Here is a 21,291-nt window from a genome sequence, read left to right on the forward strand (position 1 = left end):
GGTTTATATATAGAATAACAGATACCCGGGAGTGAGTTACAGACTGGAGTCTAATCGAGGGGTTCGGGGTGGTTTATATATAGAATAACAGATACCCGGGAGTGAGTTGCAGACTGGAATCAAATCGAGCGGTTTGGGTTGGTTTATATATAGAATAACAGATACCCGGAAATGAGTTACAGACTGCAATCTAATCGAGGGGTTCAGGGAGATTTATATATAGAATAACAGATAGCCGGCAGTGAGTTACAGACTGGAATCTAATCGAGGGGTTCAGGCTGGTTTATATATAGAATAGCAGATACCCGGGAGTGAGTTACAGACTGGAATCGAATCGAGGGGTTCGGGGTGGTTTATATATAGAATAACTGATACCCGGGAGGGAGTTACAGACTGGAATCTAATCGAGGGGTTCGGAATGGTTTATATATAGAATAACAGATACACGGGAGTGAGTTACAGATTGGAATCTAATCGAGGGGTTCGGAATGGTTTGTATATAGAATAACAGACACCCGGGAGTGAGTTACAGACTGGAATCTAATCGAGGGGTTGGGGTTGGTTTATATACAGAATAACAGACACCCGGGAGTGAGTTATAGGCTGCAATCTAATCGAGGGGTTGAGGGTGATTTATATATAGAATAACAGATAGCCGGCAGTGAGTTACAGACTGGAATCTAATCGATGGGTTCAGGCTGGTTTATATATAGAATAGCAGATACCAGGGAGTGAGTTACAGACTGGAATCTAATCGAGGGGTTCGGGGCGGTTTATATATAGAATAACTGATACCCGGGAGGGAGTTACAGACTGGAATCTAATCGAGGGGTTCGGAATGGTTTATATATAGAATAACAGATACATGGGAGTGAGTTACAGATTGGAATCTAATCGAGGGGTTCGGAATGGTTTATATATAGAATAACAGATACCGGTAGTGAGTTACAGACTGGAATCTAATCGAGGCGTTCGGGGTGGTTTATTTATAGAATAACAGACACCTGGGAGTGAGTTACAGACTGGAATCTAATCGAGGGGTTCGGCCTGGTTTATATATAGAATAACAGACACCCGGGAGTGAGCTACAAACTGGAATCTAATCGAGGGGTTCGGGGTGGTTTATCTATGGAATAACGGATACCCGGGAGTAAGTTACAGACTGGAATATAATCGAGGGGTTCGGGGCGGTTTATTTATAGAATAACAGATACCCGGAAATGAGTTACAGACTGGAATCTAATCGAGGGTTTGGGGTAGTTTATATATAGAATAACAGATACCCGGGAGTGAGTTACAGACTGGAATATAATCAAGGTGTTCGGGGTGGATTATATATCGAATAACAGACACCCGGGAGTGAGTTACAGACTGGAATCTAATCGAGGGGTTCCGGGTGGTTTATTTATAGAATAACAGATACCCGGAAATGAGTTACAGACTGGAATCTAATCGAGGGTTTGGGGTTGTTTATATATAGAATAACGGATACCCGGAAGTGAGTTACAGACTGGAATCTAATCGAGGGGTTCGGGGTGGTTTATATATAGAATAACAGATACCCGGGAGTGAGTAACAGACTGGAATCTAATTGAGGGGTTCGGTGTGGCTTACATATAGTATAACGGATACCCGGGATTGAGTTACAGACTGGAATCCAATCGAGGGGTTCAGGGTGATTTCTACATAGAATAACAGATACCCGGAAATGAGTTACAGACTGGAATCTAATCGAGCGGTTTGGGGTAGTTTATATATAGAATAACGGATACCCGGAAGTGAGTAACAGACTGGAATCTAATCGAGGTTTTCAGGGTGATGTATATATTGAATAACAGATAGCCGGCAGTGAGTTACAGACTGGAATCTAATCGAGGGGTTCAGGCTGGTTTATATATAGAATAACTGATACCCGGGAGGGAGTTACAGACTGGAATCTAATCGAGGGGTTCGGAATGGTTTATATATAGAATAACAGATACACGGGAGTGAGTTACAGATTGGAATCTAATCGAGGGGTTCGGAATGGTTTATATATAGAATAACAGATACCGGGAGTGAGTTACAGACTGGAATCTAATCGAGGGGTTGGGCCTGGTTTATATATAGAATAACAGACACCCGGGAGTGAGTTACAGACTGGAATCTAATCGAGGGGTTCGGGGTGGTTTATCTATGGAATAACGGATACCCGGGAGTAAGTTACAGACTGGAATATAATCGAGGTGTTCGGGGTGGTTTATTTATAGAACAACGGATACCCGGAAATGAGTTACAGACTGGAATCTAATCGAGGGTTTGGGGTAGTTTATATATAGAATAACGGATACCCGGAAGTGAGCTACAGACTGGAATCTAATCGAGGGGTTCGGGGTGGTTTATATATAGAATAACACATACCCAAGTGTGAGTTACAGACTGGAATCTAATCGAGGGGTTCAGGGTGCTTTATATATAGAATAACAGATACCCGGGAGTGAGTTACAGACTGCAATCTAATCGAGGGGTTCGAGGTGGTTTATATATAGAATAACGGATACCCGGGAGTGAGTTACAGACTGGAATCTAATTGAGGGGATTCGGGGTGGTTTATATATAGAATAACGGATACCCGGGAGTGAGTTACAGACTGGAATATAATCGAGGGGTTCGGGGTGGTTTATTTATAGAATAACAGATACCCGGAAATGAGTTACAGACTGGAATCTAATCGAGGGTTTGGGGTAGTTTATATATAGAATAACAGATACCCGGGAGTGAGTTACAGACTGGAATCTAATCAAGGGGTTCGGGGTGGATTATATATAGAATAACAGACACCCGGGAGTGAGTTACAGACTGGAATCTAGTCGAGGAGTTCGGGAAGGTTTATATATAGAATAACAGATACCCGGGAGTGAGTTACAGACTGGGGTCTAATCGAGGGTTTCGGGGTGGTTTATATGCAGAATAACAGACACCCGGGAGTGAGTTACAGACTGGAATCTAATCGAGGGGTTCCGGGTGGTTTATATATAGAATAACAGATACCCGGGAGTGAGTAACAGACTGGAATCTAATCGAGGGGTTCGGGGTGGCTTATATATAAAATAACGGATACCCGGGAGTGAGTTACAGACTGGAATCTAATCGAGCGGTTCAGGGTGGTTTATATATAGAATAACACATACCCACGAGTGAGTTACAGACTGGAATCTAATCGAGGGGTTCAGGGTGGTTTATATATAGAATAACACATACCCAAGAGTGAGTTACAGACTGGAATCTAATCGAGGGGTTCGGGGTGGTTTATATATAGAATAACAGATACCCGTGAGTGAGTTACAGACTGGAATCTAATCTAGGGGTTCGGGGTGGTTTATATATAGAATAACAGATACCCGGCAGTGAGTCACAGACTGGAATCTAATCTAGGGGTTCGGGGTGGTTTATATATAGAATAACAGATACCCGGGAGTGAGCAACAGACTGGAATCTAATCGAGGGATTCGGGGTGGCTTATATATAGAATAACAGATACCCGTGAGTGAGTTACAGACTGGAATCTAATCGAGGGGTTCCGGGTGGCTTATATATAGAATAACTGATACCCGGGAGTGAGTTACAGACTGGAATCTAGTCAAGGGGTTCGGGGTGGTGTATATATAGAATAACAGATACCCGTGAGTGAGTTACAGACTGGAATCTAATCTAGGGGTTCGGGGTGGTTTATATATAGATTAGCAGATACCCGGGACTGAGTTACAGACTGGAATCTAATCGAGGGGTTCGGGGTGGCTTATATATAGAATAACAGATACCCGGCAGTGAGTTACAGACTGCAGTCTAATCGAGGGGTTCGGGTTGGTTTATATATAGAATAACAGATACCCGGAAATGAGTTACAGACTGGAATCTAATCGAGGGGTTCAGGGTGATGTATATATAGAATAACAGATAGCCGGCAGTGAGTTACAGACTGGAATCTAATCGAGGGGTTCAGGCTGGTTTATATATAGAATAACTGATACCCGGGAGTGAGTTACAGACTGGAATCTAATCAAGGTGTTCGGGGTGGTTTATATATAGAATAACAGATACCCGGGAGTGAGTTACAGACTGGAGTCTAATCGAGGGGTTCGGGGTGGTTTATATATAGAATAACAGATACCCGGGAGTGAGTTGCAGACTGGAATCAAATCGAGCGGTTTGGGTTGGTTTATATATAGAATAACAGATACCCGGAAATGAGTTACAGACTGCAATCTAATCGAGGGGTTCAGGGAGATTTATATATAGAATAACAGATAGCCGGCAGTGAGTTACAGACTGGAATCTAATCGAGGGGTTCAGGCTGGTTTATATATAGAATAGCAGATACCCGGGAGTGAGTTACAGACTGGAATCGAATCGAGGGGTTCGGGGTGGTTTATATATAGAATAACTGATACCCGGGAGGGAGTTACAGACTGGAATCTAATCGAGGGGTTCGGAATGGTTTATATATAGAATAACAGATACACGGGAGTGAGTTACAGATTGGAATCTAATCGAGGGGTTCGGAATGGTTTGTATATAGAATAACAGACACCCGGGAGTGAGTTACAGACTGGAATCTAATCGAGGGGTTGGGGTTGGTTTATATACAGAATAACAGACACCCGGGAGTGAGTTATAGGCTGCAATCTAATCGAGGGGTTGAGGGTGATTTATATATAGAATAACAGATAGCCGGCAGTGAGTTACAGACTGGAATCTAATCGATGGGTTCAGGCTGGTTTATATATAGAATAGCAGATACCAGGGAGTGAGTTACAGACTGGAATCTAATCGAGGGGTTCGGGGCGGTTTATATATAGAATAACTGATACCCGGGAGGGAGTTACAGACTGGAATCTAATCGAGGGGTTCGGAATGGTTTATATATAGAATAACAGATACATGGGAGTGAGTTACAGATTGGAATCTAATCGAGGGGTTCGGAATGGTTTATATATAGAATAACAGATACCGGTAGTGAGTTACAGACTGGAATCTAATCGAGGCGTTCGGGGTGGTTTATTTATAGAATAACAGACACCTGGGAGTGAGTTACAGACTGGAATCTAATCGAGGGGTTCGGCCTGGTTTATATATAGAATAACAGACACCCGGGAGTGAGCTACAAACTGGAATCTAATCGAGGGGTTCGGGGTGGTTTATCTATGGAATAACGGATACCCGGGAGTAAGTTACAGACTGGAATATAATCGAGGGGTTCGGGGCGGTTTATTTATAGAATAACAGATACCCGGAAATGAGTTACAGACTGGAATCTAATCGAGGGTTTGGGGTAGTTTATATATAGAATAACAGATACCCGGGAGTGAGTTACAGACTGGAATATAATCAAGGTGTTCGGGGTGGATTATATATCGAATAACAGACACCCGGGAGTGAGTTACAGACTGGAATCTAATCGAGGGGTTCCGGGTGGTTTATTTATAGAATAACAGATACCCGGAAATGAGTTACAGACTGGAATCTAATCGAGGGTTTGGGGTTGTTTATATATAGAATAACGGATACCCGGGAGTGAGTTACAGACTGGAATCTAATCGAGGGGTTCAGGGTGATGTATATGTTGAATAACAGATATCCGGCAGTGAGTAACAGACTGGAATCTAATCGAGGGGTTCGGGGTGGCTTATATATAGAATAACGGATACCCGGCAGTGAGTTACAGACTGGAGTCTAATCGAGGGGTTCGGGGTGGTTTATATATAGAATAACAGATACCCGGAAATGAGTTACAGACTGGAATCTAATCGAGCGGTTTGGGGTAGTTTATATATAGAATAACGGATACCCGGAAGTGAGTAACAGAATGGAATCTAATCGAGGGGTTCAGGGTGATGTATATATAGAATAACAAATAGCCGGCAGTGAGTTACAGACTGAAATCTAATCGAGGGGTTCAGGCTGGTTTATATATAGAATAACTGATACCCGGGAGGGAGTTACAGACTGGAATCTAATCGAGGGGTTCGGGGTGGTTTATATGTAGAATAACAGATACCCGGGAGTGAGTTACAGACTGGAGTCTAATCGAGGGGTTCGGGGTGGTTTATATATAGAATAACAGATACGCGGGAGTGAGTTACAGACTGGAATCTAATCGAGGGGTTCGGGGTGGTTTATATGTAGAATAACAGATACCCGGGAGTGAGTTACAGACTGGAGTCTAATCGAGGGGTTCGGGGTGGTTTATATGTAGAGTAACAGACACCCGGGAGTGAGTTACAGACTGGAGTCTAATCGAGGGGATAGGGGTGGTTTATATATAGAATAACAGATAGCCGGCAGTGAGTTACAGACTGGAATCTAATCGAGGGGTTCGGAATGGTTTATATATAGAATAACAGATACACAGGAGTGAATTACAGATTGGAGTCTAATCGAGGGGTTCGGAATGGTTTATATATAGAATAACAGTTACCGGGAGTGAGTTACAGACTGGAATCTAATCGAGGGGTTCGGGGTGGTTTATCTATGGAATAACGGATACCCGGGGGTAAGTTACAGACTGGAATATAATTGAGGGGTTCGGGGTGGTTTATTTATAGAATAACAGATACCCGGAAATGAGTTACAGACTGGAATCTAATCGAGGGTTTGGGGTTGTTTATATATAGAATAACGGATACCCGGAAGTGAGTTACAGACTGGAATCTAATCGAGGGGTTCGGGGTGGTTTATATATAGAATAACAGATACCCGGGAGTGAGTAACAGACTGGAATCTAATTGAGGGGTTCGGTGTGGCTTACATATAGTATAACGGATACCCGGGATTGAGTTACAGACTGGAATCCAATCGAGGGGTTCAGGGTGATTTCTACATAGAATAACAGATACCCGGAAATGAGTTACAGACTGGAATCTAATCGAGCGGTTTGGGGTAGTTTATATATAGAATAACGGATACCCGGAAGTGAGTAACAGACTGGAATCTAATCGAGGTTTTCAGGGTGATGTATATATTGAATAACAGATAGCCGGCAGTGAGTTACAGACTGGAATCTAATCGAGGGGTTCAGGCTGGTTTATATATAGAATAACTGATACCCGGGAGGGAGTTACAGACTGGAATCTAATCGAGGGGTTCGGAATGGTTTATATATAGAATAACAGATACACGGGAGTGAGTTACAGATTGGAATCTAATCGAGGGGTTCGGAATGGTTTATATATAGAATAACAGATACCGGGAGTGAGTTACAGACTGGAATCTAATCGAGGGGTTGGGCCTGGTTTATATATAGAATAACAGACACCCGGGAGTGAGTTACAGACTGGAATCTAATCGAGGGGTTCGGGGTGGTTTATCTATGGAATAACGGATACCCGGGAGTAAGTTACAGACTGGAATATAATCGAGGTGTTCGGGGTGGTTTATTTATAGAACAACGGATACCCGGAAATGAGTTACAGACTGGAATCTAATCGAGGGTTTGGGGTAGTTTATATATAGAATAACGGATACCCGGAAGTGAGCTACAGACTGGAATCTAATCGAGGGGTTCGGGGTGGTTTATATATAGAATAACACATACCCAAGTGTGAGTTACAGACTGGAATCTAATCGAGGGGTTCAGGGTGCTTTATATATAGAATAACAGATACCCGGGAGTGAGTTACAGACTGCAATCTAATCGAGGGGTTCGAGGTGGTTTATATATAGAATAACGGATACCCGGGAGTGAGTTACAGACTGGAATCTAATTGAGGGGATTTGGGGTGGTTTATATATAGAATAACGGATACCCGGGAGTGAGTTACAGACTGGAATATAATCGAGGGGTTCGGGGTGGTTTATTTATAGAATAACAGATACCCGGAAATGAGTTACAGACTGGAATCTAATCGAGGGTTTGGGGTAGTTTATATATAGAATAACAGATACCCGGGAGTGAGTTACAGACTGGAATCTAATCAAGGGGTTCGGGGTGGATTATATATAGAATAACAGACACCCGGGAGTGAGTTACAGACTGGAATCTAGTCGAGGAGTTCGGGAAGGTTTATATATAGAATAACAGATACCCGGGAGTGAGTTACAGACTGGGGTCTAATCGAGGGTTTCGGGGTGGTTTATATGCAGAATAACAGACACCCGGGAGTGAGTTACAGACTGGAATCTAATCGAGGGGTTCCGGGTGGTTTATATATAGAATAACAGATACCCGGGAGTGAGTAACAGACTGGAATCTAATCGAGGGGTTCGGGGTGGCTTATATATAAAATAACGGATACCCGGGAGTGAGTTACAGACTGGAATCTAATCGAGCGGTTCAGGGTGGTTTATATATAGAATAACACATACCCACGAGTGAGTTACAGACTGGAATCTAATCGAGGGGTTCAGGGTGGTTTATATATAGAATAACACATACCCAAGAGTGAGTTACAGACTGGAATCTAATCGAGGGGTTCGGGGTGGTTTATATATAGAATAACAGATACCCGTGAGTGAGTTACAGACTGGAATCTAATCTAGGGGTTCGGGGTGGTTTATATATAGAATAACAGATACCCGGGAGTGAGTCACAGACTGGAATCTAATCTAGAGGTTCGGGGTGGTTTATATATAGAATAACAGATACCCGGGAGTGAGCAACAGACTGGAATCTAATCGAGGGATTCGGGGTGGCTTATATATAGAATAACTGATACCCGGGAGTGAGTTACAGACTGGAATCTAGTCAAGGGGTTCGGGGTGGTGTATATATAGAATAACAGATACCCGTGAGTGAGTTACAGACTGGAATCTAATCTAGGGGTTCGGGGTGGTTTATATATAGATTAGCAGATACCCGGGACTGAGTTACAGACTGGAATCTAATCGAGGGGTTCGGGGTGGTTTATATATAGAATAACGGATACCCGGGAGTGAGTTACAGACTGGAATCTAATCAAGGTGTTCGGGGTGGTTTATATATAGAATAACAGATACCCGGGAGTGAGTTACAGACTGGAATCTAATCGAGGGGATCGGGGTGGTTTATATATAGAATAACAGATACCCGGGAGTGAGTCACAGACTGGAGTCTAATCGAGGGGTTCGGGGTGGTTTATATATAGAATAACATATACCCGGGAGTGAGTTACAGACTGGAATCTAATCGAGCGGTTTGGGGTGGTTTATATATAGAATAACAGATACCCGGAAATGAGTTACAGACTGGAATCTAATCGAGGGGTTCGGGGTGGTTTATATATAGAATAACAGATACCCGGGAGTGAGTTACAGACTGGAGTCTAATTGAGGGGTTCGGGGTGGTTTACATATAGAATAACGGATACCCGGGAGTGAGTTACAGACTGGAATATAATCGAGGGCTTCGGGGTGGTTTACATACAGTATAACGGATATCTGGGCGTGAGTTACAGACTGGAATCTAATCGAGGGTTTCAGGGTGATTTATATATAGAATAACAGATACCCGGGAATGAGTTACAGACTGGAATCTAATCGTGGGTTTGGGGTAGTTTATATATAGAATAACGGATACCCGGAAGTGAGTTCCAGACTGGAATCTAATCGAGGGTTTCGGGGTGGTTTATATACAGAATAACAGACACCCGGGAGTGAGTTACAGACTGCAATCTAATCGAGGGGATCAGGGTGATTTATATATAGAATAACAGATAGCCGGCAGTGAGTTACAGACTGGAATCTAATCGAGGGGTTCAGGCTGGTTTATATATAGAATAGCAGATACCCGGGAGTGATTTACAGACTGGAATCAAATCGAGGGGTTCGGGGCGGTTTATATATAGAATAACTGATACCCGGGAGGGAGTTACAGACTGGAATCTAATCGAGGAGTTCGGAATGGTTTATATATAGAATAACAGATACACGGGAGTGAGTTACAGATTGGAATCTAATCGAGGGGTTCGGAATGGTTTATATATAGAATAACAGATACCGGGAGTGAGTTACAGACTGGAATCTAATCGAGGGGTTCGGCCTGGTTTATATATAGAATAACAGACACCCGGGAGTGAGCTACAGACTGGAATGTAATCGAGGGGTTCGGGGTGGTTTATCTATGGAAAAACGGATACCCGGGAGTAAGTTACAGACTGGAACATAATCGAGGGGTTCGGGGTGGTTTATTTATAGAATAACAGATACCCGGAAATGCGTTACAGACTGGAATCTAATCGAGGGTTTGGGGTAGTTTATATATAGAATAACAGATACCCGGGAGTGAATTACAGTCTGGAATCTAATCAAGGGGTTCGGGGTGGATTATATATAGAATAACAGACACCCGGGAGTGAGTTACAGACTGGAATCTAGTCGAGGAGTTCGGGAAGGTTTTTTATAGAATAACAGACACCCGGGAGTGAGTTACAGACTGGAATCTAATCGAGGGGTTCGGGGTGGTTTATCTATGGAATAACGGATACCCGGGAGTAAGTTACAGACTGGAATATAATCAAGGGGTTCGGGGTGGTTTACATATCGAATAACAGATACCCGGGAGTGAGTTACAGACTGGAATCTAATCGAGGGGTTCAGGGTGATTTATATATAGAATAACAGATAGCCGGCAGTGAGTTACAGACTGGAATCTAATCGAGGGGTTCAGGCTGGTTTATATATAGAATAGCAGATACCCGGGAGTGAGTTACAGACTGGAATCAAATCGAGGGGTTCGGGGCGGTTTATATATAGAATAAATGATACCCGGGAGGGAGTTACAGACTGGAATCTAATCGAGGAGTTCGGAATGGTTTATATATAGAATAACAGATACACGGGAGTGAGTTACAGATTGGAATCTAATCGAGGGGTTCGGAATGGTTTATCGGGTTAGGTGGATTGGCCATGATAAATTGCCCTAAGTGTTGGGTGGGTTTACTGGGTTATGGGGATAGGGTGGCGGTGTTGACCTTGGGTAGGGTGCTCTTTCCAAGAGCCGGTGCAGACCCGATGGGCCGAATGGCCTCCTTCTGTACTGTAAATTCTATGATAATCTATGATAATCTAAGATACCCGGGAGTAAGTTACAGACTGGAATACAATCGAGGGGTTCGGGGTGGTTTATTTATAGAATAACAGATACCCGGAAATGAGTTACAGACTGGAATCTAATCGAGGGTTTGGGGTAGTTTATATATAGAATAACAGATACCCGGGAGTGAATTACAGTCTGGAATCTAATCAAGGGGTTCGGGGTGGATTATATATAGAATAACAGATACCCGGGAGTGAGTCACAGACTGGAATCTAGTCGAGGAGTTCGGGAAGGTTTATATATAGAATAACAGACACCCGGGAGTGAGTTACAGACTGCAATCTAATCGAGGGGTTCGGGGTGGTTCATATATAGAATAGCAGATAGCCGGGACTGAGTTACAGACTGGAATCTAATCGAGGGGTTCGGGGTGGTTTATATATAGAATAACGGATACCCGGGAGTGAGTTACAGACTGGAATATAATCGAGGGGTTCGTGGTGGCTTATATATAGAATAACGGATACCCGGGAGTGAGTTACAGACTGGAATCTAATCAACGTGTTCGGGGTGGTTTATATATAGAATAACAGATACCCGAGTGTGAGTTACAGACTGGAGTCTAATCGAGGGGTTCCGGGTGGTTTATATATAGAATAACAGATACCCGGGAGTGAGTTACAGACTGGAATCTAATCGAGCGGTTTGGGGTGGTTTATATATAGAATAACAGATACCCGGAAATGAGTTACAGACTGGAATCTAATCGAGGGGTTCGGGGTGGTTTATATCTAGAATATCAGATACCCGGGAGTGAGTTACAGACTGGAGTCTAATCGAGGGGTTCGGAATGGTTTATATATAGAATAACAGATACCGGGAGTGAGTTACAGACTGGAATCTAATCGAGGGGTTCGGCCTGGTTTATATATAGAATAACAGACACCCGGGAGTAAGTTACAGACTGGAATATAATCGAGGGGTTCGGGGTGGTGTAAGGTTTCGGGCAATTCGGCCCTTTTGGAAAAACTCAGAGACTGTAAACTGACTTTTCAGCCAAGATAACAGAACCAGTTTTCCCAGCAGGCTTGGCCCGCTGAGCTGAGTAGGGACATAAGTACATAAATATTTACAAACACCCCCCTAGGAGCTACAAGGAAGAAGGAGCCAGACAACAAGATAACATCAAGACACAGACAAAGGGGAATACACAGGAGGCTTGCATGCAAGCAGGACAATGGGATGGTCATAGCCCCATGCAAATGTAAATGACCTGGCCTCCACCAGAGCAGAATCCAATTAACACCCCATCAACATAGCGAGGTGAGAATAGCAGCCATCTCCGGAGCAGCTGGAAGACACTGAAATTCTTCACAAGAGGGCTTAACCTCGTTATCCTAGGAAACAGACTGTCTGGGTTCAGCACATTGCGCTGGAAAAGCCCCTGTAAGATCAGCGGTAGGAAAAAACCAAGTTGGAGGCGGACCTGGGGGAGGTACTCCAATCTTGACAGGAGCTACCGGCAGAAACTCACTGGGAGGAGGGGGGCGGAGCCAGCGCCAAATTCAAATCGCGCAGGTCTGAAAAAAACCAAGTTGGAGGCGGACCTGGGGGAGGTACTCCAAGCTTGACAGAAGCTACCGGCAGAAAAACCAAGTTGGAGGCGGACCTGGGGGAGGTACTCCAATCTTGACAGGAGCTACCGGCAGAAACTCACTGGGAGGAGGGGGGCGGAGCCAGCGCCAAATTCAAATCGCGCAGGTCTGAAAAAAACCAAGTTGGAGGCGGACCTGGGGGAGGTACCCCAAGCTTGACAGAAGCTACCGGCAGAAAAACCAAGTTGGAGGCGGACCTGGGGGAGGTACTCCAATCTTGACAGGAGCTACCGGCAGAAACTCACTGGAAGGAGGGGGCGGAGCCGGCGCCAAATTCAAATCGCGCAGGTCTGCCTAGCTGGAAGGGGCGGACCTGCAAGGAATACCCGGAAACATACAGCTCTGACCGGCTCAAAGGGGGCGGGACCAGCGGGAACTTTAAAACTTACCTTTTTCAATGCAAAAGGGGCTGGCCGATCACAGAACAAAGCCAGGTATAACAATATAAAAGGGGCTGTGTTTTCAATTGGGGGTCTCTTCGTTCTTGGCTCGACCTCTGCACCCCTGACTTGACCTCTGCAGCCTGTGACCGTAAGTACTCTGCAGCAGCTTGCGAAACTCCCTTGACTTTAATAGTGGTTGAGGCTTTGGGGAAGGGAACTTGTTTTGTGCCTTGTGATATTGCTAAAACTGTGTAATCATAAGAATTTTCGTTGTGTCCGCTATATTACTTTTGAATAGCCTTAGTTTGTATTAGAGCATAAGATTTTATTGTGTTTCTTCTGTTGGTGATTTTGACCTGGGTTTTGCAATAAACCTTGATTTGATGATAATTGGAGTCGTTTAAATTCTTCAATCTTTTACCAGCGATCTCTGACCAAGTCATTGTTAAAATACTCCTCACCTTAATTCCGGGTTCAGGAATCGAGGGTCATCTTGAGCGATTCACTCAGGACAGACTGCTGGTTAGGGAATAAACAGCAGTGTCCTATTCTCTCTCTTTGTAAAGCTACTCTAGTGGAGTAGGAACCGGGTGAGTGTTGCACCACCGGCAAGAGAGAGAATCACCTAGGTATTGGTAGTGGTTCATATATAGAATAGCAGATAGCCGGGACTGAGTTACAGACTGGAATCTAATCGAGGGGTTCGGGGTGGTTTATATATAGAATAACGGATACCCGGGAGTGAGTTACAGACTGGAATATAATCGAGGGGTTCGTGGTGGCTTATATATAGAATAACGGATACCCGGGAGTGAGTTACAGACTGGAATCTAATCAACGTGTTCGGGGTGGTTTATATATAGAATAACAGATACCCGAGTGTGAGTTACAGACTGGAGTCTAATCGAGGGGTTCCGGGTGGTTTATATATAGAATAACAGATACCCGGGAGTGAGTTACAGACTGGAATCTAATCGAGCGGTTTGGGGTGGTTTATATATAGAATAACAGATACCCGGAAATGAGTTACAGACTGGAATCTAATCGATGGGGTTCGGGGTGGTTTATATCTAGAATATCAGATACCCGGGAGTGAGTTACAGACTGGAGTCTAATCGAGGGGTTCGGAATGGTTTATATATAGAATAACAGACACCGGGAGTGAGTTACAGACTGGAATCTAATCGAGGGGTTCGGCCTAGTTTATATATAGAATAACAGACACCCGGGAGTGAGTTACAGACTGGAATCTACTCGAGGGGTTCGGGGTGGTTTATCTATGGAATAACGGATACCCGGGAGTAAGTTACAGACTGGAATATAATCGAGGGGTTCGGGGTGGTTTATTTATAGAATAACAGATACCCGGAAATGAGTTACAGACTGGAATCTAATCGAGGGTTTGGGGTAGTTTATATATAGAATAACAGATACCCGGGAGTGAGTTACAGACTGGAATCTAATCAAGGGGTTCGGGGTGGATTATATATAGAATAACAGACACCCGGGAGTGAGTTACAGACTGGAATCTAGTCGAGGAGTTCGGGAAGGTTTATATATAGAATAACAGATACCCGGGAGTGAGTTACAGACTGGGGTCTAATCGAGGGTTTCGGGGTGGTTTATATGCAGAATAACAGACACCCGGGAGTGAGTTACAGACTGGAATCTAATCGAGGGGTTCGGGGTGGCTTATATATAAAATAACGGATACCCGGGAGTGAGTTACAGACTGGAATCTAATCGCGGGGTTCAGGGTGGTTTATATATAGAATAACGGATACCCGGAAGTGAGTTACAGACTGGAATCTAATCGAGGGGTTCGGGGTGGTTTATATATAGAATAACAGATACCCGGGAGTGAGTTACAGACTGGAATCTAATCGAGGGGTTCGAGGAGTTTATATATAGAATAACAGATACCCGGGAGTGAGTTACAGACTGGAATCTAATCGAGGGGTTCGAGGAGTTTATATATAGAATAGCAGATACCCGGGAGTGAGTTACAGACTGGAATCTAATCGAGGGGTTCGGGGTGGCTTATATATAGAATAACGGATACCCGGGAGTGAGTTACAGACTGGAATCTAATGGAGGGGTTCGGGGTGGTTTATATATAGAATAACAGATACCCGGGAGTGAGTTACAGACTGGAATCTAATCGAGGGGTTCGAGGAGTTTATATATAGAATAACAGATACCCGGGAGTGAGTTACAGACTGGAATCTAATCGAGGGGTTCGGGGTGGCTTATATATAGAATAACGGATACCCGGGAGTGAGTTACAGACTGGAATCTAATGAAGGGGTTCGGGGTGGTTTATATATAGAATAACAGATACCCGGGAGTGAGTTACAGACTGGAGTCTAATCGAGGGGTTCGGGGTGGTTTATATATAGAATAACAGATACCCGGAAATGAGTTACAGACTGGAATCTAATCGAGGGGTTCGGGGTGGTTTATATATAGAATAACAGATTCCCGGGAGTGAGTTACAGACTGGAATCTAATCGAGGGGTTCGGGGTGGCTTATATATAGAATAACAGATAGCCGGCAGTGAGCTATAGACTGGAATCTAATCGAGGGTTTCGGAATTACTGGAGAGAAATCTTCGAGACAGGATCTACTCCCATTTGGAAGCAAATGGACGTATTAGTGAGAGGCAGCACGGTTTTGTGAAGGGGAGGTCGTGTCTTACTAACTTGATAGAGTTTTTCGAGGAGGTTACTAAGATGATTGATGCAGGTAGGGCAGTAGATGTTGTCTATATGGACTTCAGTAGGCCTTTGACAAGGTCCCTCATGGTAGACTAGTACAAAAGGTGAAGTCACACGGGATCAGGGGTGAGCTGGCAAGGTGGATACAGAACTGGCTAGGCCATAGAAGGCAGAGAGTAGCAATGGAGGGATGTTTTTCTAATTGGAGGGCTGTGACCAGTGGTGTTCCACAGGGATCAGTGCTGGGACCTTTGCTGTTTGTAGTATATATAAATGATTTGGAGGAAAATGTAACTGGTCTGATTAGTAAGTTTGCAGACGACACAAAGGTTGGTGGAATTGCGGATAGCGATGAGGACTGTCGGAGGATACAGCAGGATTTAGATTGTCTGGAGACTTGGGCGGAGAGATGGCAGATGGAGTTTAATCCGGACAAATGTGAGGTAATGCATTTTGGAAGGTCTAATGCAGGTAGGGAATATACAGTGAATGGTAGAACCCTCAAGAGTATTGAAAGTCAAAGAGATCTAGGAGTACAGGTCCACAGGTCATTGAAAGGGGCAACACAGGTGGAGAAGGTAGTCAAGAAGGCATACGGCATGCTTGCCTTCATTGGCCGGGGCATTGAGTATAAGAATTGGCAAGTCATGTTGCAGCTGTATAGAACCTTAGTTAGGCCACACTTGGAGTATAGTGTTCAATTCTGGTCGCCACACTGCCAGAAGGATGTGGAGGCTTTAGAGAGGGTGCAGAAGAGATTTACCAGAATGTTGCCTGGTATGGAGGGCATTAGCTATGAGGAGCGATTGAATAAACTCGGTTTGTTCTCACTGGAACGAAGGAGGTTGAGGGGAGACCTGATAGAGGTATATAAAATTATGAGGGGCATAGACAGAGTGGATAGTCAGAGGCTTTTCCCCAGGGTAGAGGGGTCAATTACTAGGGGGCATAGGTTTAAGGTGAGAGGGGCAAGGTTTAGAGTAGATGTACGAGGCAAGTTTTTTACGCAGAGGGTAGTGGGTGCCTGGAACTCGCTACCGGAGGAGGTAGTGGAAGCAGGGACGATAGGGACATTTAAGGGGCATCTTGACAAATATATGAATAGGATGGGAATAGAGGGATACGGACCCAGGAAGTGTAGAAGATTGTAGTTTAGTCGGGCAGCATGGTCGGCACGGGCTTGGAGGGCCGAAGGGCCTGTTCCTGTGCTGTACATTTCTTTGTTCTTGTTCTTTGTTGAATGGTTTATATATAGAATAACAGATACATGGGAGTGAGTTACAGATTGGAATCTAATCGAGGGATTCGGCCTGGTTTATATATAGAATAACAGACACCCGGGAGTGAGTTACAGACTGGAATCTAATCGAGGGGTTCGGGGTGGTTTACATATAGAATAACGGATACCCGGGAGTGAGTAACAGACTGGAATCTAATCGAGGGGTTCAGGGTGGTTTATAAATAGAATAACAGATACCCGGGAGTGAGTTACAGACCGGATTCTAATCGAGGGCTTCGTGGTGGTTTATATGTAGAAAAGCAGATACCCGGGAGTGAGTTACAGACTGGAATCTAATTGTGGTAGTATGTATTGGGGGTCATGTGGGACTGGAAGCCCTAATGTCATTGGCTGACAGATCCTGGGTCCTGGTTGGCCGTTGACCTCATGCTCCGCCCTGAAGGCGAAGTATAAGAAGCCGGTGCCTTCCCCCGCAGGCCAGTTTACTATCGGGCTGCTGGGGAACAGACACGCTTAATAAAGCCTCATCGACTTCACTCTATTCGTCTCACGGAGTCTTTGTGTGCCACACGAATCGAGGGGTTCAGGGTGGTTTATATATTGAATAACAGATACCCGGGAGTGAGGCACAGACTGGAATCTAATCGAGGGGTTCTGGGTGGTTTATATATGGAATAACAGATATCCGGGAGTGAGCTACAGACTGGAATATAATCGAGGGGTTCTGGGTGGTTTATATATAGAATAACAGATACCCGGGAGTGATTACACACTGGAATCTAATCGAGGGGTTTGGGGTGGTTTATATATAGAATAACAGATACCCGGGAGTGAGTTACAGACTGGAGTCTAATCGGGGGTTCGGGGTGGTTTATATATAGAATAACAGATACCCGGGATTGAGTTACAGACTGGAATCTAATCGAGGGGTTTGGAGGCGTTTCTGTAGAGAATAACAGACATGCGGGAGTGAGCTACAGACTGGAATCTAATCGAGGGCTTCGGGGTGGTTTATATATAGAATAACAGATACCCGGGAGTGAGTTACAGACTGGAGTCTAATCGAGGGGTTCGGGGTGGTTTATATATAGAATAACAGATACCCGGGATTGAGTTACAGACTGGAATCTAATGAGGGGTTTGGAGGCGTTTATGTAGAGAATAACAGACATGCGGGAGTGTAAGGTTTTCGGGCAATTCGGCCCTTTTTGGAGAAACTCAGAGACTGTAAACCGACTTTCCAGCCAAGGGAACAGAACCAGTTTTCCCAGCAGGCTTGGCCCGCTGAGCTGAGTAAGGGCATAAATACATAAACATGTACAAACACCCCCCTAGGAGCTACAAGGAAGAAGGAGCCAGACAAACAAGATAACATCAAAACACAGACAAAGGGGCACGGGAATACACAGGAGGCCTGCATGCAAGCAGGACAATGGGATGGTCATAGCCCCATGCAAATGTAAATGACCTGGCCTCCACCAGAGCAGAATCCAATTAGCACCCCATCAACATAGCGAGGTGAGAACAGCAGCCATCTCCGGAGCAGCTGGAAGACACTGAAATTCTCCACAGAAGAGCCTAACCTCATTAAAACTAGAAATCAGACTGTCTGAGTCCAGCATATTGCGCTGGAAAAGCCCCTAGAAAATCAGCGGTAGAGAAAAGCCAAGTTGGAGGCGGACCTGGGGGAGGTACTCCAATCTTGACAGGAGCTACCGGCAGAAACTCACTGGGAGAAGGGGGGCGGAGCCAGCGCCAAATTCAAATCGCGCAGGTCTGAAAAAAACCAAGTTGGAGGCGGACCTGGGGGAGGTACTCCAATCTTGACAGGAGCTACCGGCAGAAACTCACTGAAAGAAGGGGGCGGAGCCAGCGCCAAATTCAAATCGCGCAGGTCTGCCTAGCTGGAAGAAGCGGACCTGCAAGGAATACCCCGGAAACATACAGCTCTGACCGGCCCAAAGGGGGCGGGACCAGCGGGAACTTTGAAAACCTACCTTTTCAATGCAAAAGGGGCTGGCCGATCACAGAACAAAGCCAGGTATAACTATATAAAAGGGGCTGTATTTTCGAGTGGGGGGCTGTTCGTTCCTGGCTCGACCTCTGCACCCCTGACTTGACCTCTGCAGCCTGTGACCGTAAGTAACCCGCAGCAGCTTGCGAAGCTCCCTTGATTTTAATAGTGGTTGAGGCTTTGGGGAAGGGAACTTGTTTTGTGCCTTGTGATTTTGCTAAAACCTGTGTAACCGTAAGAATTTTCGTTGTGTCCGCTATATTATCTTTTGAATAGACTTAGTTGTATTAGAGCATAAGATTTTATTGTGTTTCTTCTGTTGATGATTTTGACCTGGGTTTTACAATAAATCTTGATTTGATGCTAATTGGAGTCGTTTAAATTCTTCAATCCTTCACCAGCGATCTCTGACCAAGTCATTGTTAAAAATACTCCTCACCTTAATTCCGGGTTCAAGAATCGAGGGTCATCTTGAGCGGTTCACTCAGGACAGACTGCTGGTTAGGAAATAAACAGCAGTGTCCTATTCTCTCTCTTGGGAAGGCTACTCTAGTGGAGTAGCAACCGGGTGGGGGTTGTACCACCGGCAAGAGAGAGAATCACCTGGGTATTGGTAGGGGTCTGGAGATCTGTGTGATATAAGTCTCAGGCTGTCGGTTAGGAATAAACGGCAGGCTTGAATCAGTGCTCTCTTCAGTGGAAGTGTCCCAGTGCGACATCCCCTGGCCTCTGAAGTTTCAGTGCCAGCTGGAGAGAGACACACACAGATATTCAAACCCCAGATATCGGCCCAGTAGTGGAGTAGCGGAGATGGCACCCTCTACAGGAGTGAGCTACAGACTGGAATCTAATCGAGGGGTTCTTGTTGGTTTATATACAGAATGACAGACACCTGGGAGTGATGACAGAATGGAATCTAATCGAGGGGTTCGGGGTGGTTTATATATAGAATAACAGATACCCGGGAGTGAGTTAGAGACAGGAATCTAATCGAGGGGTTCAGGGTGGTTTATATATACAAGAACAGATACCCGGGAGTGAGTTACAGACTGGAATCTAATCAAGGGGTTCGGGGTGGTTTATATATAGAATAACAGATACCCGGGAGTGAGTTACAGACTGGAGTCTAATCGAGGGGTTCTGGGTGGTTTATATACAGAATAACGGATACCCGGGAGCCAGTTACAGACTGGAATCCAATCGAGGGGTTCGGGCTGTTTATATATAGAATAACAGATACCCGGGAGTGAGTTACAGACTGGAATCTAGTTGAGGGGTTCGGGGTGGGTTATATTTAGAATAGCAGATACCCGGGAGTGAGTTACAGACTGGAATCTAATTGAGGGGTTTGGAGGGGTTTATATATAGGATAACAGATACCCGGGTGTGAGTTACAGACCAGAGTTTCATTGAGGGGTTCGGGGTGGTTTTTATAGAATAACGGATACCCGGGTGTGAGTTACAGACTGGAATCTAATCAATGGGTTCGGGGTGGTTTATTAATAGAATAACAGATACCCGGGAGTGAGTTACAGACTGGAATCTAATCGAGGGGTTCAGGATGGTTTATATATAGAATACATATACCCAGGAATGAGTTACAGACTGGGATTTAATCGAGGGGTTTGGAGTGATTTATATGGAGAATAACAGATACCCGGGAGTGAGTTACAGAATGGAATCTAATCGAGGGGTTCGGGGTGGCTTATATATAGAATAACGGATACCGGGGAGTGTGTTACAGACTGGAGTCTAATCGAGTGGTTCGGGGTGGTTTATATATAGAATAACAGATAGACGGGAGTGAGTAACAGACTGCAATCCAATCGAGGGGTTCAGGGTGATTTATATATAGAATAACAGATAGCCGGCAGTGAGTTACAGACTGGAATGTAATCGAGGGGTTCAGGCTGGTTTATATATAGAACAACTGATACCCGGGAGGGAGTTACAGACTGGAATCTAATCGAGGGGTTCGGGGTGGTTTATTTATAGAATAACAGATAGACGGGAGTGAGTTACAGAATGGAATCTAATCGAAGGTTTCGGTCTGGTTTATATATAGAATAACAGACACCAGGGAGTGAGTTACAGACTGGAATCTAATCGAGGGGTTCAGGCTGGTTTATATATAGAATAACGGATACCCGGAAGTGAGTTACAGACTGGAATCTAATCGAGGGGTTCGGGGTGGTTTATATATAGAATAACAGATACCCGGGAGTGAGTTACAGACTGGAATCTAATTGAGGGGATTCGGGGTGGTTTATATATAGAATAACAGATACCCG

Source organism: Scyliorhinus torazame, chromosome 2, assembly GCF_047496885.1.
Source record: "Scyliorhinus torazame isolate Kashiwa2021f chromosome 2, sScyTor2.1, whole genome shotgun sequence".
NCBI classification, from domain to species: domain Eukaryota; kingdom Metazoa; phylum Chordata; class Chondrichthyes; order Carcharhiniformes; family Scyliorhinidae; genus Scyliorhinus; species Scyliorhinus torazame.